Source organism: Eurosta solidaginis, chromosome 1, assembly GCF_040869045.1.
Source record: "Eurosta solidaginis isolate ZX-2024a chromosome 1, ASM4086904v1, whole genome shotgun sequence".
Classification (NCBI taxonomy): Eukaryota; Metazoa; Arthropoda; class Insecta; order Diptera; family Tephritidae; genus Eurosta; species Eurosta solidaginis.
Window position 1 is genome coordinate 182,664,521 of NC_090319.1, and position 26,142 is coordinate 182,690,662.

Genomic DNA, 26,142 nt, shown 5'->3' on the forward strand with positions numbered 1-26,142 from the left:
CACGAACTTTTGTAGTTTTGCTGTCGGTCTTGAGAACAGCGTAATGGGGAAGGTAAAACGAGAAGTATTTACCCTTTTCGATTATTTCCGTAGGAGGTGCGGGTTCCATGTGATCCATTTCTAAGTATTCGGTCAACACTTCCGAGTATTTCTCACGCAGGTCCGGTTTTCTTTCCAGACTTCTTTCTACGCTGATGTACTGCTGCTGTGCCGCTGGGCAAGAGTGTCCAAGGGCTAATGATTTTGGGAAATCGGGCTTAAACTGCAGTTTTACAACATAGCTTCCATCCTCCATTCTTGTGGTTGTGGTGCTATAGAGGGCCTCATAAAATTGGCCTACCTCGGATCTGGAAGGAGTTGTGGGTATTTCTTCATGTTCCCAGAAGCGCTTGAGCAGGCTGCTGAGATCCAGTTCTGTTGTCTCACTGACTTGAGTGATGAAGGTAGAGATAAGTTCCCGGACTGATCCTCTGAGTACCAATCCGAATATCGCGTTTTGGGCTATAAGGGTTTCTTTGGGGTTTCGTTGTAGTCCTTCAAATAGGATTTGTGGGATAATATCGCTGCCAATAACCAAGTCGATTTTTGAGGGGCTCTGGCAGTTAGGGTCACCGAGTTGGAGGGAGCGGAATGCATCTAAGCTGACTTTGGAGACTTTATTAGTCGGGAGAAAATTCGTTAGTTGGGGGAGCATAATGGCATTGTTCCTTATCTATTTGTTAAGTCGGAGGAGCAAAGAGTGATACCGCAAATTTTGTTGGACTTCTGCACTACCATTCCTCCCATACCCGCGATTTCGAAGTGTACATCTTTTGTGGGGAGGCCTAACAGTTTTTGGATTCGGGATGCCAAACACCTTTTTTGAGAGCCTTGGTCAATATGCGCACGATTGCCGTGGGGAGTAGAGTTGTTTCGCAGCTGCCGGAGAAATGTGATGAGACCGTGTGGGTGGTTGGATCCTGGTATTTCTGCGCTGCTGCTTGATTCGCTGCTTGACTTGACGTCGATGGTTGAGCCAAATTTTCCTGAATTGAGGTGGTGGCTTGGCTACGGTTATTTGGGGTCTTGAGCTGGTCGGCCGAGGTGCGCTTGGTTGGTGTTGAAAATGCAGGAGGAAGTGATGTCTTTTCTGGCAGTAAACGCATAAAAACTTGCTCTGACAATCGCTCTTTAGGTGGGAGTATGACAAACAATTCTCGCAATAATTGTTGTTTCTTACAAATTTGAGGCTGTCTGAGACCGTGAGTGCTTTAAATTTTACGCAAAACTTCATTGCATGGTTCAAATTACACAGCTTACAGGAGACTTGCTGTGGTTCTGTGCGGAAGTTATTCGTTCTGTTGCTGTTTGAGAAAAAAAAAAATCGTCATGTTCTTACAAATCAAGTGAATTGGATTATTTATTTATTAGTTTCTAAATTATTTTTATAGTTTCTACCATTATTTATTCTACCATCACTTATTAACTTATGCAAATCATTTTCCTATCGAAATAATTTTTATTATTTATCTACCTAAAGTTAAAGAAGAAGAAACCTTCCTATTAATATTTTCTAATCTATTGAGGTGAAAGTGAGCTATTTTCTTAATATGTAAAAATATGACCTTATAAGACCTAGGCAACAAATGAATGTATTTATTTTATTTTATCAAACTAATTCCGCATATTATTCAAGGAAAAGATTTCTCTTTTTTTTTTTGATATTTTTCATTCATAATAAGGTAAATTTGTAATAATTACATAGATGATAGAGGGGTTGCTGATGGAAGAGCGGGGTAGCTATGTATTGATAGTAGTTCTATTAATGGATAAGTGGAAGGTACCGTGGGTGCAAAAAATTTTTCGTATCTTTAATGTTCTTTTTATATGGATTCATATTTTCCAGCTATTTCTTTGATCTTATTTGTCATGCGATTTCTGCGGCGGCCACCAAGACAGAATCGTCATGACTTTTATGAAGAATTATTTTTATACCGGGATTTGTCACTTTCACAACCTTTTTGGGTTTGTGCAATTGTTTGATCTTAGAGAATTTGGGTACCTACTTTTGTTATTTTGAATTTGCCTACTCGAGTAAATAATAATTTTTCACCAATTTGTCCATGAGGACAACTGTTTTTTCATATAAATACCAAGTCCTGTATTGGCGGCATTTGTACAACGTGTGCACAGCCTGATAAGTAATTGTCCTAAGTCAATTTTATCATCTACAATCAGGTTTCTTGTATTTCCTACGCTACCATTTTTCAATCCTAAGATGAAAACGAGCGCGACATGTCTTATTGCAAATTTGTATAGCGCTTCACTTATATTTTTATAGGTTCTCTTTGTGGCTATTCATCATTTTTTTTTTTATGGGCTGGTTTTAAAAGTTTCTTAGTTTTGCCTATTTCCACTGTCCTAAAATTTCCTATTGCTTCATGACTATTTTTGTCAGGAGCCATCAAAGGAATTATGCTAATTTTTTTTTGATTTGCTGTTCGCTTTAGGCAGGGTTGCCTTTACTGTCGATTGTGACATTTTTAGGTTTATTATTTGACATTTATTTGAATTTATCGCTCTTCCTCAGTTTTGGTTTGGTACTGGTAATGGGTTAGTTTGGTGATAAACCAAATATTTATTTTATTTTTAAAAATTTTATGTTATTTATTTGAAGTATAAAATATTATTTTTGTTTATTTTTGAGTTTAGATATTTTCCAACTAATTAGAATTTTCTATTTTTGAAGTTATTCAAAATTTTAAGTTAACACGAAAACTCAATTAAAATTATTTTAAAAATTAAAGTAAAGAGTACAAAGTAGTTAACACTATATTTACTCCCCCTCCAAGAAAATTTGAAACAAACAAATTATTAATTAATATTAAATGTAACCTTTTTTTGTTTTTTGTTGTTTAATGTATTTGTATTTAAATTAGTGTTAATAAGTATGTTTGCTGGTTTAAGTAAATCAATTGAAATATTTTTAATAGTATTATTGTATTGAATTGTAAATGTTTTATGTTTCTTAGATATAACTTTAAAAGGTCCTTCATAAGGTGATTCTAAATTAGATTTACGAAGAACTTTAACAAAAACATACTCACAATTTTCTAATTGTTTAGGAACGAAAACATTTTCTTTGTTATGATGAAAAACTTTAGAACGAACAAGTGAAAAATATTCTCTTGTTTTATGAAGAGCGTCATTAGAAAAATCATGTTCTTTATTACTATTTGAAATAATTAATTCACCAGGTATTCTAAGTGTTTGGCCATAAACAAGTTCAGCAGATGAACATTTTAAATCTTCTTTAATAGAAGTTCGTAAACCAAGTAGAATGAATGGTAAAATGTCAGACCAATGAACCGAGTCGTTTGATGCTATAATTGCTGCTTTTAAAGTTCGATGAAATCTCTCTATCATGCCATTTGCTTGGGGATGGTAAGGAGATGTATGAATTTTATGAGAACCTAAAAGTTTAGTTAATTCCGTAAAAAATTTTGAGGTGAATTGTGAACCTTGATCTACTGTAATATTCAATGGTATACCAAATCGTGGTATATAATTTTGGATAAAAGTTTTTACTATAGTATTTGTTGAAATATCTTTAAGTGGATAAGCTTCAGGCCAACGTGAAAATCTGTCAATAATTGTTAAAATATAACAATTTCCATTTGAAACTGGAAGAGGTCCAACAATATCCATATGAATATGTTCAAAACGGCCTGATGGTATTTGAATTTTTTGAATAGGAGATTTAGTATGTCTTGAAATTTTGGATTTTTGACAATTGATGCAAGATGAAGTCCAATCGTTAATCTCTTTACGCATGTTAGGCCAATAATATTTATTTTGAATTAATTTTCTAGTTGTTCTTATACTTGGATGAGATAATGAGTGAATTTTGTCAAATATAATTCTTCTCATAGAATGTGGAACATAAGGTCGAAAAGGTTGTAGAGAAACATCACACCATATTTTTAAATTAATAATTGGAATATGAATTTCTTTTAAATTATTTTTAGAATTTTGATCAGAAATGGTTTTTTGTAAAAATGTATCAGTTTGCTGTTCTTTATATAAAGTTTCTAAATTTATATCTTGAGTTGAAATTGCATTTATTTCTGGAATATGGGAAAGTGTGTCGGCAACTATGTTGTCTTTTCCACGTATATATTGAATATCATTTGTAAATTGAGCAATATATTCAAGATGACGTAGTTGACGAGGAGATCTATCTACTTTAGAATTTAGAACATGAATTAAAGGTTTATGATCAGTATAAATTGTAAAAGTTCTACCTTCAAGAAAATGTTTAAAATGTTTAATTGAATTATAAATTGCCAAAAGTTCACGATCAAATGTTGAATATTTAGTTTCTGTTGTAGTTAATTTTCTTGAAAAATAAGCTAAGGGTTCTAGTATATTATTGCTAGTTTGTTGAAGAACTGCTCCAATAGCAACATTTGATGCATCTACTGCTAATGATAAAGTACCATTTTTGTCGAAATGTGTAAGTAAAGTATTTTTAGCAAACAGTTTTTTAACATTTTCGAAAGCTGTTGTGGTTTCATTTGTCCAATTTAATTGTTTGAGTTTGTTTTTAATTGCATGTGTTAACATTTCATGAAGAGGACTAAGATCTGTTGCTAACATTTTAATATATCTGTGATAGTAATTTATCATACCTAAAAATTTTTGTAATTTATTTATAGAAATTGGTTTTTCAAAATTTGTTATGATTTCAATTCTATCTAAAGATGGTTTAATACCTTCGCCAGAAATTTCGTAACTTAAGAAATTTAATTTTTTTACACCGAGAGTACATTTTGAAGGTTTAATATTTAAATTATATTCTTCAAGTCTTTTGAAAACTGATTTTAAATGATTTATATGTTGATCTTCATTATCACTGGCAATAAGAATGTCATCAATGTATGTAAATACAAAATCGAAATCAGAAAATACTTCATTAATAAAGCGTTGGAAAGTTTGAGCACTGTTTCGTAAACCGAAAGGCATTCTTACGAATTCAAACATTCCAAAAGGGGTAGTTATTGCAGTTTTATGAATGTCTTCTTCTGCCATTGGAATTTGGTGGTAAGCACGCACAAGATCAATTTTGGAAAAAAATTGTTTGTTTTTTAAATCAATTGTTAAATCGTGAATATGTGGTAAAGGATACCGATCTGGTGTAGTAATAAAATTAAGTCTTCGATAGTCTCCGCAAGGTCTCCAATCATTTGGTTCTTTTTTAGGAACGAGATGAAGTGGAGATGCAATAGGAGAATTTGAGGGTCTGCATATACCAGTTTTAACTAAAAATTCAAATTCAGCTTTAGCAATTTTAAGTTTGATTGGATCAAGACGTCTTGGTTTCGAAAATGGTAAAATACCTTTTGTTTCTATCCTGTGAACCGTATGGTGTTTAACTTTTTTAGTATAATCTGGTTCACAGGTAATAGACGGAAATTCATTAAGTAATTTTGAAAACTTATTTTCGACAATAGGAATTTTTAGTGAGAAAATATCAGAAAATCCAGAAGATCCAGTAACTTTAATTTTTGTAGTAGAATCCATTATTTCTTTATTTTTAATATTGACAATAATTCCGAATTTTTCTAAAAAGTTTGCTCCTAAAATTGGTGTATCAATGTTCGCAATAATGAATGGAAATTCAAAATCTCTTCTTAAACCTAAATCAATTTTAAGTAGTTTTGTACCGAAAGTTTCAATTGAAGAACCGTTTGCTGCAGTCAAAGTAAGATCCGAATTTCTTTTATAAATTTTAAATTTAGAAAAAGGAATAACTGATACATCTGCACCTGTATCGATAAGAAAATTAAGTTTATTGAATTTATCAAATATGAATAGGCGACGAGTAGGTTTAATAATAGTTCCATTATCCGTCACCGTCATAATGGATCGTTTCAGTTTAAATTTTGTTCGCAATTTGAATTATGATTTTGATTAAAATTGCATGGGGGTATACACTTAAGAGCGTTATTCTTAAATTGTTTGTGATACCAACAAATAGTTGTTTGTGAATTAAAATTACGATTGTTTGAAAAATTTCTTGATCCTGAAAAATTTCGAGATTTAGATCTATTTCTATCTTTACATCTTGAACGGATTTGTAATTGATTAATATCATTAGAAATTTTATTTAAATTTTGAAAAATAGCCGTGGTTAATTCAGTTAAATTTTTAACGCATTGTTCTAAAATATTATTATTTATACTTGAGACTACAGGAGATTTGGAAGAATGACGTTTGTTGATTAAATCAAAAAGTTTGTCAGCTAAAATAATTACTTCATCTTTATTTTGATTGTTACTAGAAGTTAAATGGATTTGTATTTCTTGTGGCAATTTACGAATCCATAATTTGAAAAGTAATTCTTGACTTACAATGGAGTCAGTACCTATAAGTGATTTCATAAATCTGAATAATTCAGATGGTGAACGATCACCAAGTTCAGTTTTTGAAAATAATTGTTCTAATCGTTTTTCTTCGCTAAGAGAAAATCTTTCACATATAATTTTTTTGATTGTATCATATTTATTAAAAAGAGGAGGAGGGTTAATAACATCTAAAATTTTAGATATAGTATCTCGTTGAAGAGTAATTAGAACATTTTGAAATTTTAAATTGTCATCATTGATATTGTTAATTTCAAATTGTCCTTCAACAAGTAAAAACCAGGCATCAGGACAATCTTGCCAAAATTGTGGTAATTTAATAGATTTAGTAGAAGGAAAATTTGTAAAGTTATCTTGTGTTGAAGTATTTTGTGTTGTATTAGAGATGTTGTTTTGTGTTGTATTAATGTTAGAATTTTGAGTTGTATTGTGAGTCATGATGTTATTTGTATGGTTGATATTTTGATTTTCTGCATTTGTAAATTTACGAGTTCGTATTGGTGAATGTAGAACCATATGAAAAAAAAAAAAAAAAAAATAAAATAAAATGAAAAATTTGAAAATTAGGAAATATTTAAGATTTTTTTTGGAAAGGGAGTTAACAATTTAAATAAAATATTTAATTTTATATAAAAAATAAGTAAATTTAAATAATTGTTAAAATATAAAAATAATCTTAAAATAAATTTAAAAGTTTAAAAGGTTTAAAATTTTAATTTAAATTATAATTGGAAAATTTGTAATATGATATTAAAATAAAAATTATACTTACATAAAATTAAATTAGTAAAAAAATATTCAAATAAGTATTTGATTGATGATTGTAGAGATTTTGAGGGAATAAATGGCGTTTTTTGGGCGTGATAACAATTAAATTCATTGTTGTTGCTGTTTATGCAATGGCTTTGTTGTTTTCTTTATGAATCTCATCATTTTCATCGTGATGTCTTATACTTTAAATCCGTTCTTGTGTGAATTTTGCGTAAAATTGTTGTAATAGCTCTTGTTGTAGTGAAGTGGAAAACTTAACTATTGTTTTAAGCGTAGTATATTGTTTTTTAGAGTTCTTTATTAATTAACGATTCGTAGAAAAATTTTATTTTTATTTATGTTGCATAAAATTTATAGCATGTCTACTAGTAAATTTCTGCTATAAGTACTTTATGTTTTATTTGATTGTCCGCACTTATTTTTTGATTTTGTTTCGTATATAGAATTTACAGCGACTGTTATATGAAATTTGCACAGAATGTTGTTGTATTGCTTCACTAAGTTTAGTATAGCTTTGAGAAATTGAAGCGATTCAGGCAATGTTTCGAGAAGATTTTTAGATAAATTAACGTATGTAGCTAATATGCTCTCCTCTGATTTCGTTTGGAATACCTCATCAAGAATTGTTGAAAGATATTGCATTGTCATTACAGTCGTCAGTTGGACGACGTGGGCTATTCAAACTATCTGCACTCATGTTATATGAACTATTTGGTATAAATGAAATTGTCGATGATGTCGATGATGTATCACTTTGATAAAGATGTTGTTGTTTTTCGATAGAGGCACACGCACGTTCACGTAATGTTCATAGAATACGCGTAGTATGGATTTAATCGAATTGCCGTCGATTTGTAAGTTAATTAAATGTGCCAAGGAGGTCAATGACAATGGTAGATTAGTTGTTGAATTATTTGTAAAATCAAGTTTTATTAGATTTTTTAACAGCGAAATTTCATCCGGAATTTTCGTAATTTTGTTATCGCGTAAATCGAGAGTAGGTCAGAAGGATCGTTGGTAGGATCGCCAATATATTTGGTGATAAACCAAATATTTATTTTATTTTTAAAAATTTTATGTTATTTATTTGAAGTATAAAATATTATTTTTGTTTATTTTTGAGTTTAGATATTTTCCAACTAATTAGAATTTTCTATTTTTGAAGTTATTCAAAATTTTAAGTTAACACGAAAACTCAATTAAAATTATTTTAAAAATTAAAGTAAAGAGTACAAAGTAGTTAACACTATAGTTAGATACGAATTGTGGCGGGTTTTACCTGCCTAAATTTGTGCTTCATATAGTTTTTGAGCATCATGGCTATTGTGATGATCAATAGCATGAATACACAACCTATAATTGCTAACAAAACATCCGGGATGTTCGGAGTACTTTCTGTATCTACCCTAGTTGATGACTCGTACTTGACTATTTTGTTATCTCTTGTTTCAGAGCTTTCTTTTCCTACTTCATAGCCAGCTATGGCTGCCATAATGACTTGGGCTATTTTTGTTCACCAAGGCATTTTGAGATTTTCCTCTGCTTTTATGAGAGTTGAAATAAATAAAAAAAAATTTTGATTGTATTCTTTATTTTATGCATTCCATTTATTATTTTTCCTTATTTAGTTGGCATAAAAGTTTAAGAAAAATTTTGTTGGAAAAATTTGTTTAATTTTAATGTAAAAAATTTTTTTTCTACGCCACATTGGGCTTCAATCTTTTTTCCTAATTTTTAGGTTGAAAACGATTTTTTTTTTTTTTCAGATGCTACTTAGCATTTGGCATTGTTGGGAAACACTTTCCTCATCATTCGCATTATTTCTTCCACCCTGGTAGTGGGGTTTATAATGTCCTCAATTGTGGGTTCCCTTTCCATACCTATTATCTTCCACAATTTCTAAACCTTCTAGTTTTTTGGGTAGGTCCCTAGTGTGTCGGGTATTTTCATCCCACCAATAGAGAGGAAGATCTGAGGGGTTTCTTTGCATTTTAATAGTAATGGACAGAGTAGTTTAAATTTTTAAATTTTATTAAAATGTTCTATGGGATTTCTCTAGAGGTTTTAGAAGTGTCCTAAATATTCCAATTTACTTTTCTATAAAAAATTTTATTTCTTAAATTTTAACCGAGTAAATTTTTATACTATATTTTTTGTTTAAAAGAAATTGTTTGTACATACTTTATAATATTTATTTTTTTTTTTTGTTTGTTAAATAGTACAGTTTTTCTATTTTAAAGGAAATGAAAGTTTGTTCAAAAAAAAATTTTTTTTAATTAATTTTATTTCCTACTAACAAAAAAATCCTAAGCAAAAACTTTCGTTTTTGCTAATGGTTTAGCGTCCGTAAGGCCGCTCAATTGATTCTAAAATTTTTTTTTTTTTTTTAAACATACTTAACGTTATAAATTGTATACCTACTTTAGTCTAAGTTGCTGCCATTTAGTATTTTGCTGATTTTATTGTTTTATGTCCGCTCTCCAGTTTATGCTGTTAGTTGTATCAGATTGCTCAGGTTTATGCGTTTTAAAAGATGTGCATATTGTTGTCGAAACTTCTCGTATGTTGATTGTTAATGCATTTTATTAGGTTGTCGATCATAATTTCCTTTGCTCCCTTTTGCTCCTTCTGTGTTACCAATTTTTGCAGGATTTTTAATAACTGTGTTGTTTACCCTTTGCTCCTTTTGCTCCTTCTGTGTTACCAATTTTTGCAGGATTAATAACTATGTTGTTTACCCTTTGCTCCTTTTGCTCCTTTTGCTCCTTCTGTGTTACCAATTTTTGCAGGATTAATAACTGTGTTGTTTACCCTTTGCTCCTTGCCAAATTTGCAGGATTTCTAATAACTGGCTGGATCTTAGAAAAATTTTTTATTGCTTGATCAGCAACTTTAAAAAAAAAAAAAAAAATAGAACTGGCAGGATCTTTTCCAGTTAGATCGTTTTTAGCAGTTGTGCTGATTTGATCTAAACTGGCAGGATCGCCATGAAAAGTTTGAAGGAATAAGAAGACGTTACAAGTTAAAGGTTGCGACTTAAATCCTCACTTTATTGAATAAATTCTTGTCTTTTATACTAATTTGCTTAACCTATACATTAATAAATATCTAAATACTAATAACTAAAAATAAGTACATAGGGAATGGAGAATGCATACATGTCTGTTTGTATACGGTCTTTGTATACATGTATTTTTGTATGCATAACTCCATACATGTAGTTTTGTACATTTAGCAGCGTCAGCAGATCAGTTTGAGTGTTTCGGTATTTTCCCAAAAGAGGCTTGTATGTTAGTATGTATAATTACAATGGGTTGTATGTTTGTATGTATAATTGATTAGCTGTGAATGGATATAGGTCTCATGTTCGGCATTCCATATCGTCTGGGTTAGTTCAATAATTTATGTTGGGAAAAATATTGTAATATGATTATTACTAAAATATATTTGGAATTTATACAGCGTAATACCGCAAGTGTGTTACAGTCGTTGTGAGGTATAATGGTACCTTACAGTGGGCATGACGTATAATGCTACAGTAGAGTTATTTGTGGACCTGGGAGGGAAAGTAGGTGTAGATATTTTTGGTTTACCCGCCCTGTAAGTATGGAGTCTCTCCACTACTTCATTTCTGGATGTCAGAAATTTGTCCATATCTGTCCAAAGGGGTAACTCTGTTCGGGAACTAGGAGACTATTCCCATAGAGAGAGTATCAGTGAGAAGTTTCGAAGAGCATATATACACAAGGATGGCGTCCTAATTAGAGGTTGGGATACCTTGTCCTGCCAGGGTACATAAACAATTATTTATTGTAGTTTGCAGCTTTTGAATCTGCTCACCATTTTCTGGGTATATTTGCTGAAGACTAAAGAGGGTCTTCAGCTGATTATCAACCAATATTTCTCGGTTTTCGTACCGAGCTTTGAGGGTGTCCCATGGCAGCTGGAAGCTGTCATCCGTTAGGGGGTATTGTTTTACCAGTTGGCCTGCTTGGCCTCTCGTTTTCTGCCGTAGGTGATATAGTTTTTGAGCTTTAGTGAGTTTGGGATGATTGCCGTAGACTGCGGTTAACATATCCCTGAATGCCGGCCAGTCTTCGTATCCTCCGTGGAGTATTTCAGTATCGCAGGCTGGTACTTTGAGGTATACTTGTGATGAGTTAGAAGTATTTCGGGCATTTAGGGGCTGGAACGTTTAAGGCGAGGGCCGCAGTAGTTGCATGGCATCCATTATATGAGACATGCACGTTTCTTAACTGCTCTGAGGTCTTTTGGTATTTTGCTCTATTGAATCGGTGGACTGGAGGGTGGGGCCGTGTGTAGAAGTCCACGAAAGTGGGGAAAGCTTCTGACCGCCATTCACCTGGGAATGGCCAGAGCGATTCTTTTGCATGCGGTTCAAGCAGCTCACTACTGCCGGTCGCTTGCGGCCAAGTATCCTCTGGGTAGCCGCTAAACACCCGTTTAGCGGTGAGCTAATGTGAGAAGGCGACAACCTGGCTAGGCCACTCTGACATAATCGGTTTAAGGGCTAGCCGGGGGAGATTTCATCGGCAGCGTCTGTACACCTCTAGGTGCGGCTGCAAGCGGGCGTCTGTCTTGGAGCAAGCGGCTCGCTATATAAACGTGCCAAGTAATATTTTCACCCCCGTTGAGCGGGTTGTGCGCTGGGCTTGGGACCCGCCACGTAAAACCATACTCCAATGAAATATAACAACAAGCCTCGGATAAATACACTCTCTATTGATGACGACCATGGCAAACGTTTGAAGGACAATGAATTGAGGGCATGCACCTGGAACGTCCGCTCCCTGAATGGGATTGGTGCAGATGCCCGGCTGGTTGATGTCCTCGTCAAAGCAAAATCTGACATCACCGCCATCCAAGAAATGCGTTGGACGAAGCAAGGAAGAAAGAAGATCAAAAATTGTGACATATATTGGAGTGGCCATGCGAATAAGCGCAGTTTCGGCGTCTGATTCGTGGTGGGAGAGAGACTTTGTCGCCAAGTGCTGGCGTTCACGCCTGTGGACGAGCGTCTCGCCGCTATTCGAATAAAAGCAAAATTTTTTAATATATCATTCATCTGCGCCCATGCGCCGACAGAGGAGAAAGACGATGAGGTGAAAGACACTTTTTATGAACAATTAGAACGCACATACGAGCGCTGCCCCCGTCATGATATAAAAGTCGTGCTTGGCGACTTTAACGCCAGGGTGGGCAAAGAAGGTGTTTTTGGCCCTACAGTCGGAAAGTTCAGCCTACACAATGAAACTTCTCCTAACGGACTGAGGCTGATTGACTTTGCCGGTGCTCGAAACATGGTCATATCAAGCACGAGGTTCATGCATAAAAAGATACATCAAGCTACATGGCTGTCTCCTGATCGAAATACTCGCAATCAGATCGATCACGTTGTGATAGACGGACGGCATGCCTCCAGTGTTTTAGATGTGCGAACGATCCGAGGACCTAACATCGATTCGGACCATTATCTCGCTGCAGCCAAAATACGCACCCGCCTCAACGCGGCTAAAAACAAGGAACAAAAAAACACAAGGAAAGCTAGACGTCGAAAAGCTTCAATCACAACAGACTGCCAATGATTTCGCAACTCGACTCTCACACCTGCTCTCTGAGGGCACAACTCATCCTGAAGGAATACAGGAGCAGTGGGAGCATATCTCCAAAGCACTTCATACTGCCGCCGAGGAAAAAATTGGTTACCGGCGGCCACGAAAAAACAGCTGGTATGATGAAGAATGCCGCGTTGCAACCGAAAGAAAAGACGCTGCCTACAGGGCTACGTTAAAAGCGAGCGCGACAAGAGGAGTGTGTGAAAGCTATCGTGAGTTGAAAAGGGAAGCGAGACGCCTATTCAGGAAGAAAAAAGCAGAAGCAGAAAGGTGTGAGTGCGAAGAGCTTGAGCTGCTAGCCACCAGGAATAACGCCCGAAAATTCTACCAAAAAATACGGCGACAGACGGAAGGTTTTAAGACCGGGGCAAACTCCTGTAGGAATGAAAACGGCGACCTCGTAACTGATGTCCAGAGAGTGCTTAGATTATGGAGGGAACACTTCTCTGCTCTCCTAAATGGAGGCAGCAATTCACCGCGCAGAGATGAAGAACCCGATCCCGCAATCGATGATGATGGAATATATGTCCCCCCGCCCGATTATGACGAAGTTAGAATAGCAATAACCAGATTGAAAAACAACAAGGCCGTGGGAGCTGATGGATTGCCTGCGGAGCTATTCAAGTTCGGCGGCGAGGAGTTGGTAAGGCGCATGCAGCAGCTTCTTAGCAAAATATGGGCGGACGAAAGCATGCCCGACGGTTGGAATCTAAGTGTTCTTTGCCCAGTCCACAAGAAGGGGGATACTGCAAAATGCACCAACTATCGTGGAATCAGCCTTCTTAATATCGCATATAAGGTCCTTTCAAGTGTATTGTGCGAAAGATTGAAGCCCACCGTGAACCGGCTGATTGAACCTTATCAGTGCGGCTTCAGACCTGGTAAATCTACCATCGACCAGATTTTCACAATGCGCCAAGTCTTGGAAAAAACCCGTGAAAAGAGAATCGACACACATCACCTCTTCGTCGACTTTAAAGCCGCCTTCGACAGCACGAAAAGGAGCTGCCTATATGCCGCTATGTCTGAATTTGGTTTCCCCGCAAAACTTATACGGCTGTGCAAAATGACGTTGAGCAACACCATCAGCTCAGTCAGAATTGGGAAGGACCTCTCCGAGCCGTTCGAAACTAAACGAGGTTTCAGACAGGGTGACCCCCTATCGTGCGATTTCTTTAATTTGATGCTGGAGAAAATTATACTAGCTGCAGAACTTAACCGCACTGGAACAATATACTATAAAAGCGTGCAATTACTGGCATATGCTGATGACATTAATATCATCGGCCTAAACACCCGCGCTGTTAGTTCTGCTTACTCCAAGCTGGAAAAAGAAGCGGTAAAGATGGGTTTGATGGTGAATGAGGACAAAACGAAGTACCTGCTGTCATCGAGCAAAGAGTCAGCGCATATGCGCCTTGGCAACCACGCTACTGTTGGCAGCCATAATTTCGAAATAGTAAAAGACTTCGTTTATTTGGGAACCAGCATCAACATTAGCAACAACATCAGCACTGAAATCCAGCGAAGAATCAATCTTGCCAATAAATGCTACTTTGGACTAGGTAGGCAATTGAAAAGTAAAGTCCTCTCTCGGCGAACGAAAATCATACTCTACAAGTCACTTATCGTACCCGTCCTCCTATATGGGGCAGAAGCATGGACCATGACAACAGCAGATGAAGCGGCTTTGGGAGTGTTCGAGAGAAAAGTTCTTCGAAAGATTTATGGACCTCTACGCGTTGGCGATGGCGAGTACAGAAGAAGATTTAATGATGAGCTGTACGAGCTATACGCAGACATCAACATAGTCCAGCGAATTAAAACGCAGCGGCTGCGCTGGCTAGGCCATGTTATGCGAATGAAAGATGATGCTCCGGCCAAGAAAGTGTTTCTATCGGAACCCGCCTATGGAAGCAGAGGTAGAGGGCGGCCCCCACTCCGTTGGAAAGACCAGGTGGAAAACGATTTAAACTCCCTTGGTGTGACCAATTGGCGCCGGTTGGCGGAGCGAAGGAGCGACTGGCGCGCCTTGTTGGACGGCCATAACCGTTTAGACGGTTAAGCGCCAATTAAGTAAGTAAGTAAGAATCGGTGGACTCCTGATGGGATGGAGAAAGAGATACATTTTTGTAGGCATTTGCGAGTGTCGCTCGAGTTGCTGAGTTTTTACCTTAAGAAGTGACTCAGTTTGGTCAGCTATCAGGGTTGCTGACCACTTTGAGTAAAAATCCTCTAGTCTATTGCTTTCGAAAATGAAAGTATCGAGACTTGTGTCGGGTTGACCTGCGTCAAGAGTATCATTTGCTTTTTTGCTCATTTGGTTTTGTTCAGGGTAAACAGGTGTTAATTAAAATTTATAATGTGGGATCCCAAATGATTGGTTAAATTTAAAGCAGTGCTGAGTGGGGTAGTAGTATATTAATTAATAGGACACTTTAATTCTACTATGTTGGGAATATAATCTTGGTATTAATTATTTTCCGCCTTATACATTTTGTGACACACCTAATGCTTGTACACAGGAACGGGAATTTACAGCGAGATGAGAAAATGAGCAAATAGCTGTATCTTATTTATATGTATTTATGTGTGTGCCAGTACTGTATTTATATTAGGGTGGGTCTTTGTTTTTTTTTATGGAAAATTATGTAGGCGAAATTTTTTGCAGTTGTGCAAATATTTTTAAATAGTATTAAACGGTTTTATTTAGGTTGACTTGACAGACCAGCGAGAATTTTGTAATTAAAATTTAAGTAACTTCCCGATAAGCTACAAGCTTGAAACTTGGAATATAGTTCAGAACCCGATGACAATGCAATAATAAGAAAAAAAAATTGCCGCTAGGTGGCGCAAGGATCGAGATATTCACTAAAATCGTATTTGTGGTCCGATTTGGCTCATATTTGGAACACATAATACACACATGAATAGAAAGCGACTTATGAAAAAAATCGCCGCTAGGTGGCGCAAGGATCGATATATTCACATAAATCGTATTTGTGGTCCGATTTGGCTCATATTTGGAAAACATAATACATACAAGAATAGAAAGCAACCTATGGAAAAAATCGTCGATAGGTGGCGCAAGGATCGAGATATTAAAAAAAAATCGTATTTGTCGTCCGATTTGGCTCAATTTTTTTTTTTTTTTTATTTGGCTCATATTTGGAACACATAATAAATACGAGAATAGAAAGCGACCTATGAAAAAAATCACCGCTAGGTGAATCGTATTTGTGGTCCGATTTAGCTCATATTTGGAACACATAATACATACGAGAATAGAAAGCGAATATTACATACAGTCCGGTAGAAATGACATCAAAATATCTTGGAGTTGGAGGAGGGACAAGCATACGTGGCGCAGAGTCGAGAGAAGTCTTTGGAAGGATTATGTATTGAGGAATTAGATTGTAACAAATTGTCAGGAAAACCCTTGCAGTAATGAGTCACCAAATGCACCAAATAAATTGAGAAATAATAGGCAATTAAATAAAGACTAAAAACTTGAAAAAAAAAAATAATTAAAAAACAATTTTTAAGTTAAACGGTTTTATTGAAAACAATACTTACATGAAGTAATAATAATACTAAAAGCTAGAAAATAATTAGGCAGGTCCTAGGTACTAGTCATCACACTCCTCATCAATCTAAGGCGTTGATCAGACAATTAAATAAAAGCGTTGGACGCGTAAATTTCTATTGGTAGTCATATATAAGACCATTTCACATTTTTAGAAATTTCACGCGTCCAACGCTTTTATTTAATTGTCTGATGATTTAGGTTTGCAGCTTTGCCACATAAATACACGTAGTCTTAATTTACAGAAACTTGATTACATGAACCAAATTTTGCAAAATACAAAAATTAACATACTTTGTGTGACTGAGACTTGGTTTAGAGAGGATATTGAGGATGAATTTTATAAACTACACTCTTACACATTGGCACGGAATGATAGGAAACCCGGGGCAAGAGGTGGAGGTGTTGCCATATATTGTAAAACATCGCTGAGACATCAGGTTATCTTCAAATCCAACGAAAATGATCCTGTTGAGTACTTGATTATAAAAGTTAGTAATGCATTAAAGAAGTGTTTAGTTGTGTGTGTGTACAACCCCAGTAAATTCCATAAGCTAGAGAATTTTTTCCTAAAATTGTTTGAATTTATATACAAATATGAACATATTTTGGTCTGTGGTGACTTTAACACAGACCTATTAAACAGTGACTTGAGGTCAATGACATTAATGGATAATTTGTATTCCGCTGGCTTAGACGTTGTCAATAAATCTCCTACTAGATTTTCACCAAATTGCAAATTTAGCTTGCTAGACCTGATATGTACCTCGGACCGTTCCAGTGTACTTTATTTTGACCAGTTCTCAGTTGCGGGAATATCGGATCATGATATGTTGTTTATATCGTATGATATAGATTTTAATTGCAATACCGAAACACAATTTTATTATAGGGATTTTAAGCCAGTTAATCTCTCTGAACTAATGTGCGAAGACGATTCTTTACATTGGAACCGCTTATGGATGTTTTCAGATATTAACCAAAAACTCAGTTATTTCATGTTTCTTTTAAATTACCTATTTACTAAATATGTACCTCTAAAGGCGGTAAAGTTCCAAACAAACAAACAGCCGTGGTTCACAAAAGAGGTTCTGCTGGCTATCAAAGCTCGTAGTAATGTAGTAGTTACAAAATTTGGAAGCAACATCCCACAAATGAAAACTGGCAATATTATCGTCTGGCCAGAAATCATGCTACACTCACAGTAAGAAATTCTAAAAGACTTTTTTTTCAAACAAAGCTTGACACAAATTTACCAACCAGGAACTTGTGGAAAAATTTCAAATCAATAGGGATTGCATGTAAAAATGATTCGAAATGCGATTTGGACCCTGACTCCATCAATGACTTCTTTTTACAGTGGAGTATTTATATAAATAATCAAAACTTCAAACTTAATGAAAATGTGATGTACACACCAGATAATAACACATTTCAATTTTTCGGAGTTACAGAGGATGATGTCATAAGAAGTCTATTCTCAATAAAGTCGTTGGTGACGACGGTATAAGCCTTAGGTTTGTAAAACTAATTGCAATTAACATTGTTTCAACGTTAGCACATATTATTAACTTTTCGATAACGACTTCAACTTTTCCCGATGCTTGGAAGATAGCAAAAGTTATTCCTATTGCTAAAAAGCCATCGGCTGATTTGCCAATGAATTTTCGGCCGATAAGCATATTACCCGCTCTTTCTGAAATCTGGGAAAAATTAGTGATGGCCCAAATCACCGAACACCTCAATAACAACAACCTTCTCTCATAATGCCAGTCTGGTTATAGAGCGAGCCATAGTTGTGCGACGGCTTTACTCAAGGTAACTGAAGACACCCGCCCTGCCTACGATAGGGGTGATTTCACTGTGATGTCACTTTTAGATTTTTCGAAAGCCTTTGACACAGTAGATCATTCCATTCTCTTAATGAAATTACGACAGTACTTTGGATTCTCTTCTAGTGCTTCAAGATTGCTCGAAAACTATCTTACAAATCGTTGGCAGAAGGTAGTAGTTAAAAGTGGTTGCTCTGAGACGAAGTGCCTGTGCTCGGGGGTGCTTCAGGGATCTATACTTGGACCAATTTTGTTCAGTATGTTCATTAACGATATTACTCATTGCTGTAAAAGTGTTTCAATACATCTATATGCTGATGATGCACAAATATATTTATCTCGCCCTATTGGCTTATCTGAAGATTTGGTTTGTAGGATGAACGAGGATCTCGGAAGCATCTCAACGTGGTCGAGTGATAATAATTTAAATCTAAATGCGTCTAAAACAAAAGCTATTTGCATTTCGCACTCTCCGCAACTAGTAGAGAATTTGCCATCGGTTATACTACAGGATATTACCATTAAGTATGAGTCGGTCGTTAGTAGTTTAGGGTTCAAACTAAATTCCAATTTTAACTGTGTTGATCATATTAACTACGTTTTATCAAAAATTTATTTTGTGTTAAGGAAATTGTGGTAGACAGCTGCTTTCATTCCTCCAAATGTCAAATTAATGTTAGTCAGATCACTAATAGTTCCTTTCATTTCGTTGCGAGGGTTAGTGTTTGGTGATTTAGACTGCAGGTCTAGAAATAAGCTACAACTTGCATTGAACATTGTGCAAGATATATCTACTTGAAGCGTAAATTTGACCACATATCAGAGTTTTCGTTTAAAATACTTGATTGCAGTCTTACTACCTTCCTAAACTATCGCAATCTAATTTTCCTGAATAAATTAATTTATAAAAAACAACCAGAATACCTATTCCGAAATTTATGTTTTGCTAGATCTGACAGAACCTGTAACCTCATCGTTACACGCCATAAATATTTCTCCTCGTTAAGGACGTTCTTTGTCAGTACTATCAAAGTATGGAACTCATTACGCGCTTTAAATTGGCTTTGTCTGAATTTTTTGATATACGAAAAACACTATTCTAGCTATTTTCTCGAATCTACATTGTCATTTCTGTTATTTCTTTTATATTAATATAAATATTGTTATACTTACATTATTATATTGTACACATATCCATATATCGATGTACTTTAAGAGACAATAGTCTCACTTGTACAAATGTGTTAAATAAATTGAATTGAATTGATCAACGCCCTAGATTGATGAGGAGTGTGATGACTAGTACCTAGGACCTACCTAATTATTTTCTAGCTTTTAGTATTATTATTACTTAATGTAAGTATTGTTTTCAATAAAACCGTTTAACTTAAAATTTTGTTTTTAATTATTTTATTTAGTTATAGTCTGCGCAATTATACGCGTTGTTGGGGTTTTATTAATACACCCTAGTGAAGGTGTTTTGTTTTACTTGTTTCTGTACTGCCTTAGCGCGTCTAAGTGCAGTTAACGGATTGTGGTTAGATTTTTTGAATATATAATATATATATATATATGTATACTGAAAGAAATGGTGCTAGTAAAATCGACATCGGTTCTGTTGTTCTTGACTGAACGGAGATTCGGTGAAAAAGATGAAATTATGGCTTAATTTGACCGAGTTCTTTGTCAAGCGAACAAATTAGTTTAGTCATTTCAACAGAAGAGAAATTGCTGCTCTTAAGTTAACAAAATTCTGTAAAATTTACAGATTCCTAATCAATCTAACTGATATTTCTGTTAACACAACTGATCTCACTGGTCATTTCAACAGCGATCAACAGTCAATACATGAGCAAATTTCAAAGGAAATTTTACGCTCACTGCGCTCTCTACTTTGTATTTATGTATGCTGTGTACTATATGTATGCACATATTAACGTATGTATATGGCGGCCGCCGTGGTGTGATGGAAGCGTGCTCCGCCTACTACACCGAAGACCCTGGGTTCACATCCCGGGCACAGCAACATAAAAATTTTAGAAATAATGTTTTTCAATTTTCCTAAGCGAGGTCGCCCCGCGGCACTGTTCGGTAAGCACTCCGAGGGTATTTCTGCCATGAAAAGATCTCAGTGAAAACTCATCTGCCTTGCAAATGCCGCAACATACTTTCGTACGAAGCTGTCGCAACAACTTTTTTTGTTCATTTGACAACTAAAACGGTCAATTACGAATCAACGATTTGTGCGCAGTTGATTCAACATCTTGTTGCGATGTATACAAATTGACAGAAATTTCAGTTGAGTTGACCCATATTTCGATTGACTTTACCAGTCTTTTTCTTTCAGTGTATAAACTGGCACAAGTGAGAGACTCGAATTTGGGAATTTTGCGGTTATATTTTGTTCATTTGTTGGGAATGAGAACGAGATACTCAATACAGTGCCCTTATGCCCGTTATACAGCAATTGATAACGGGAATGTGCCAGTGGGTATGGAGAGCTAATACGCCGTGGGGTAAATACGTGATGGAATTTGAGAATATTATGTTATAAGTGTATTACGTATATATGTATGTTTGAGTGTAGCGGACTATTTTGCAAGTTTCTCGAGATTTATATTTGGGAAATAAGAGATTATGTATTTAGAATTTACCGTAAATTGGAACAGCTATGAGGCATACATACGTAATATATGCGCACTTACCGCTGGTTTCAATTCTACTGTGTTTTGTGCATACTGTACCGTGATGTCCTTTAAGATGATTAACCCGTTACCTTTCTGTTGCTTCTGTTGCTGGGACTCACGTTGCTGTTTTTGGCTTCTTTTGAATCTACCTTGTACCACTATTGCAGGTCTACTGCTCGTGCTATGAAATAAATATTTATGGATTTAAGAGACACTCTTATGTGCCTTAAAGCACTTAAAACCAGCACTTATCCTTTTTTATAATTTGTTTTGGAATTTATTTTTTTTGAAAACGGGTTTTCCGGGGGGTAAATATAATTTTCTTTTCCAGGTAAGTGACACTTTTTTGAGGTAAGTGATTTTTCTTTTTCCGGTAAGTGAACCTTTTTTCTGGTAAGTAATTTTCTTTTCCATGTAAGTGAATTTTCGTACGTAAAATTTTCTTCACAAATACTTTTTTTTCACTTAATGACACTTTATTATATTTGTTATATTCCCACAGTATTTTTTAGTTTAATTGAACTTTTCTGTATACTTTTTATGTATATGAATACGTTTATATGTATGTTTGTATGCACATTTTTTTTGCACTCAAGATATTTATTTTTTCACTTAACTGTTTGTTTTTGTTCGCTTTTTATATTTTTTATTAACTTTGGTGATTTTTTTATTTATTTGTAGGTGCTCTTTTGCGGTTTTCCTTTTGGCATGCACAAAATTCTTTTTCACTTTAATTATGCACTTTTAATTTTTATCTTTCTAAAATTTTTTTCTCAATTATACTTCTTTTTTGCATCTTTATTTTCACTTGTGTACAATGTAAGCCTTTTAGTAATTCTTTTTTAATTTTTTGTCTTTGCACAGTAGGCTTTAGAAAGTTTTGTTGATTATTGTTTTTTTTTTTTAAACATATTTTTTTTCTTAGTTCAGCTTAATGAGCGGTATATTTGTATGTACATATGCATGTGATTAGATTAATGTTTCACTGCACTCTTTTCTTTTTAACTTTTTACTTTATTTTCGCAATTTTAAAAAGTCAACGCGTCGCGAAAACCGATTTTATTATGTTTAATTTTTATTTAAATTTTGAGTATTTCTTTTTTAGGTCATGGCTCCAAACGGACCATGTATATATTTTTGCACAGTTTGCACTGTTTTCTGGCTTATTTCAGTTTATCTCATTTTTACACTAACAAAACAATTGAGACATTCTGTTTCGATATTATTTTGTGCGTTACGTAGATTTGTTTTTGTAAAGTTCTTTTGTTGGTTGTGAATAAGAAGCTTTTTTGAAAACTTGGGCTCAGTTTTACATATTTATATTTGTTTCTTTAATGGTGTGTTCGATTTATACTTAATATTAAGAATTGATGAGCTTAACACTGGCTTATAATAACTGAATATTCAATTATTATGTTTTTAAGATAAACTGATAAGAAAAAAACATTTACTGGCATATTGCGAGGGCACCATTTTGAAAACAGCCACGTAATCGTCATAAGGCAATTTCGTAATGTTATCAAGGGCTTCACCGATATTTGAACCGCGAATCACATAGTGAAACTGCAGCTGCCTTAACCACTAGGCTATCCTGCTTGTATTTGTTTTCTTGCGTATGTATCTCAGTTAATCTCATTTTTACACTAACAACACCATTGAGGCATTCTGTCTCTATATTAATTTGTGTGTTATGTAGATTTGTTTTTGTAAAGTTCCTTTATTCTTTGCGAATAAGAAGCTTTTTTGTAAAACCGGCTAAGTTTTACATATTTGAATAATTCACTAGCCTTTGAGTAGTCGCCGCTTTGGGGTTGGTGACTGTTCGGGTTGCTGATGGTGGCAGGATAACTTTCCGACAGTTGCTGCGTGATGATGCGCACTAGGAGGGAGTCCTCAAACACGAGGATGTTGTGCCCAAATCAATAAAACTACTATTTCAAAACGATTATCGTTTCCTTCTTCACAATGTGGGAGATTCACCAACACATATACTGTAAAATAAGTTACCTGGTACCGTGGGTGACCTCTTATATATAAGAGGGTTTTCTTGGATTATGTTCTGGTTTATTCTTTATTCCCAGATGGGCGACTTTCAATAATTCCAGTTGAATACAATAATGGAGTTATACGATATGAAATACAAGTACATATGCGCGATTATCGCAAAGTTTATGTAACGAGATGCACTTTAGTTGGCGAAAATTCTTGTATAAATTTGCACTGTATGAGGTAAGGGTGCACCAGGGAAATGGTAGAGGGGCTGAGCACTTCACTTTAATTAATAAAAAACGCGACAACTTTCGGTTTTAAATGTATGTCACTATAAACTTTATTATTTATTGTTTAAGCATTTATTTTAACAATTTACACTTTCGCGAATTTAGTTTATTTAATTTAAAGTCGTGAATGTAGTTAGGCGGATGGCGAATATCTAACTTAAAAGCGGTCCAGTGCATTCTTTTGGGCCGCTTGCTTCTTGACTTAAAGAGAGGTGAAATGGTAAGAATACAAATAGGTAAGTATGTATGCATTTCTTAAATATGTATATTTTATGCAAACGGTAACTTAATAAATTGATACAGGGTGAATGTAAAGTATGAGTATGAGTATGTAAAGATTTTATACAATGTAAGTATTTCAAAAAGGTAAGTATTTTAATGTAAGAATTGTATACGTATATTAATATTTGTATCCGTATATATGTTGGTCCGGGTACTTGATGGAATTTGATTAATGTCTTCATGAATTTAAAAGCTAAGTATAATTCATGAGTTGTGGGCAATATAATATGATATAATACAGTACTTATAATACAATATATGGGTGATAATTAAATTCATGAATATACATAAATGTACAATGTGGGATTGTGACGTGTGACAGCGTAAACAATATTGTAACGAATTTTGGGAAATTCCGCTTATTTGCAAGCTTCTACTAATGTTCGAATCACTAAACTGTTGAATAAATAACTCCACTATTCAATAATGCAAAATGGCCTATATTAAAGTACTTCACAATAAAAATTCTACTTCTCGACAGATAGCGTGCTTAAATCAAACTCATTCCATGCCTCAGCTTTAACTCCTTTTATTATCTGTAATATATCGTTCGCATACTTCTAGGCGTCTCTATTTCTAGAATTTACTACTCGTTTACCAGCTGTAAATTTCTCAGCTATAACTACAGATGTACGATTATTATAGCTTCTCGCATAGCCCATGCGTTTGTATATGTGAGTGATACTTCCACAGATGATGGCCTACTTTTGGGAGTATCTCAGATATATGCATGTGTTTGTTCGTTGCCCTCCGCTGCTTGAATGTACATATGTATATATAATGATTGATTTGTTGATGTGAATACAAGTCACTGCTTATTATTAGCTTAGAGATTATAGTATCGCTCAGTGTTGCTAATATTCATCACAATTTTTATGTTTGTCTGTTTAATGCTGTGCTCGATTTATACTTAATACCTAAGAATTGATGAGCTTAACACCCGCTTATAAAAATTGAATATTCAATTATTATGTTTGCTTAAGATAAAGTGAAAAGAAAGAAACATTTACTGGCATATTGCGATGGTACCATTTCGAAAACAGGCAATTTCGTAATGTTATCACGAATCACACGGTGGAACTGCAGTTGCCTTAACCACTAGGATATCCTGCTTGTATTTGTTTTCTTGCTTATTTCAGTTTATCTCATTTTTACACTAACTACACAACTGAGGCATTCTCGCCCGTAGTCATAGTCGAAATAAAATAGAGTTTTATTGGTTTAAACATGGTTCTAAATTAAGGATCATTTCAAGTCTGTTATAGTCCTATTAAACACTATTTTATCTCTAAAAAAGTATTTTAACTTTAAAATGACATAACCGTGATTTTAATATTTTTAAATAGGTTTTAAGTTGGTGAACTGCTGTCCAAAGTTGCAAAAAATTAAACAATTTGCTATTTAAACGCGATGAACTTAAATATAAGTGAAAAAAGGCTTCCCCGACAAGCAAATATACGTCAAGAACTAATTTATTATACCTAGAATGCGTATTAATATGTTTGTGCGAAAATTACACAATTTTAAAATGTGCGATGGTTACTTGGCTCCACATATGCGAAATCTTTAATAAAGACTATTCCGCTTTCATAGATATTTGGGAGTTTTGATATTTTAGTATCTTTTGAGGAAAAAGTAGCATCATATACTAATTTCGGCATTAAATTTAGAAACAAATATTCAATGGAAGGAATTATCTACCACAGGCGTCGATTTTTAATACATGTCCAAAAATTTCGGGAGAGGTGTCAAATGACGCGTTTTAATTTCGGTAGTAATAATCCGAAGGCGGCAAAGTAATACTTCTACTCTGTCAAAATATTTTTGCAAAAAAAATAAAGTTTAAGACTTTAATGTGGTTTATGTAATTTAGGTGATATTGTTGTACACAGAAAAGAATTAACTATAAAGGCGTTTTGCGCTGATACAATTTTCACCAGTTTCGCAGCCGGTTGAGGGTAATTATTCGGTGTTTTTATGAATATCTATTAATAAAAGAACAATTTCTTATTTCCGACTTCTAATTATTGAATTACATTACAGAATTCTTGAATTTAATTCTGCGGGCATTTCCTTTTGTGTCTTCTATTCCCCTTTACATTTGCCAATTCCTCTTAAAAGAAAGCGTGAAATAAAACACGGAATACACCAAGAATTAGCAACAAAAATTTTAAGAACTGCTTGGTACGGGCGCTGTTGTACTACTTCCCTCCTTTATCAGTTCAATGATTTTATGAGTTCAATGATTTTCTAATGTAAAAGGGACTTACACTTTGCAGGTCCATGTACATTGGCGCAACATTCTACGTCACTTCTTTCCTAGGGAAAACTGTATTACACTACCTTTATTTATGCCGAATTTGCCAAAACAAACCTAAATTTTATTTAACCTGATTATCTCTGAATGTCCTGCATACTTATATAGTATCGAGGTTAGAAATATCCCTATTCGGTTTCGGGTCTATTAAATTAAACAGCTTTAACGGTTAGGGCCACCTAACATTTAAGGTTTGCATCAATTTGGCCGTCACAGCTGTCTTAATGCAAACAACTTTTCTTTACAACATCTTTACAAACGATATAAATTATTCAACATGAATACGAATGTATGAGTGAACCGCCTTGTTTCCTCCTTTGCTTTAAGGGGCCCATATTCGCTTTAACT